This window comes from Poromitra crassiceps, assembly GCF_964638095.1.
Source record: "Poromitra crassiceps genome assembly, chromosome: 13".
NCBI classification, from domain to species: Eukaryota; Metazoa; Chordata; class Actinopteri; order Beryciformes; family Melamphaidae; genus Poromitra; species Poromitra crassiceps.
This window is the reverse complement of record NC_139644.1, coordinates 35,518,201-35,519,495: the sequence shown is the minus strand read 5'-3', so window position 1 is coordinate 35,519,495 and position 1,295 is coordinate 35,518,201.

The window sequence follows — 1,295 nt, the reverse complement described above, 5'->3', positions numbered from 1 at the left end:
GCTACACACTCTGTGTAGTCCTGTGTCCTCGCTACACACTCTGTGTAGTCCTCACTACACTCTCTGTGTAGTCCTGTGTCCTCACTACACACTCTGTGTAGTCATCACTACACACATTGTGTGTAAGACAGTGGTTCTTAAACTTTTTAATGTCATGGACCCCTCAATCTGGGAATCCACAGGCTAAAAAAATATATAGAGAGAGATTTGTTTTTGTCAACCTCTGGGGGCAGGCTCGTTTCAATAGACCTACCTGAATAACCTCTGGGGGCAGGCTCGTTTCAATAGACCTACCTGAATAACCTCTGGGGGCAGGCTCGTTTCAATAGACCTACCTGAATAACCTCTGGGGGCAGGCTCGTTTCAATAGACCTACCTGAATAACCTCTGGGGGCAGACTCGTTTCAATAGACCTACCTGAATAACCTCTGGGGGCAGGCTCGTTTCAATAGACCTACCTGAATAACCTCTGGGGGCAGGCTCCTTTCAATAGACCTACCTGAATAACCTCTGGGGGCAGACTCATTTCAATAGACCTACCTGAATAACCTCTGGGGGCAGGCTCCTTTCAATAGACCTACCTGAATAACCTCTGGGGGCAGGCTCGTTTCAATAGACCTACCTGAATAACCTCTGGGGGCAGGCTCGTTTCAATAGACCTACCTGAATAACCTCTGGGGGCAGGCTCGTTTCAATAGACCTACCTGAATAACCTCTGGGGGCAGGCTCGTTTCAATAGACCTACCTGAATAACCTCTGGGGGCAGGCTCGTTTCAATAGACCTACCTGAATAACCGGAACCGGCCCTCAACTCCCCCGACCATGCCCCTTTATGCTATTTAGACCGGCCTCTTGTGCTATTATTAGGAGATTATGGACCCCGAAACTGACACAAATCAGACCATGGACCCCATCTGATCAGATGTTTTATTACAGAAAGTGTATGAAACCCATAACCAAATGCCATTGTGTGAGTTATGCATATGCCGAAAATAAATTAGGCCTCTCCCCTTTTTTGGGGGGGACCCCTGGAACCCCCTCAAGGACCCCTAGGGGTGCCCGGATCCCACTTTGAGAAGCACTGCTCTTAGAGTTTAGAGTTTTATTAGGATCCCCATTAGCTGGTGCAAAGCAGCAGCTAATCTTCCTGGGGTCCACACATAACATAAAAAACATGACATTAACTCAGACCAAGATTATAGCTAACACCCCTGATGTTGTTGCCAATGAGAATCTTAGAGAGGTGTTCGTTCTAGAGGTTGGCTGTACCTTTGACTACATCTAGACAGGAAGAA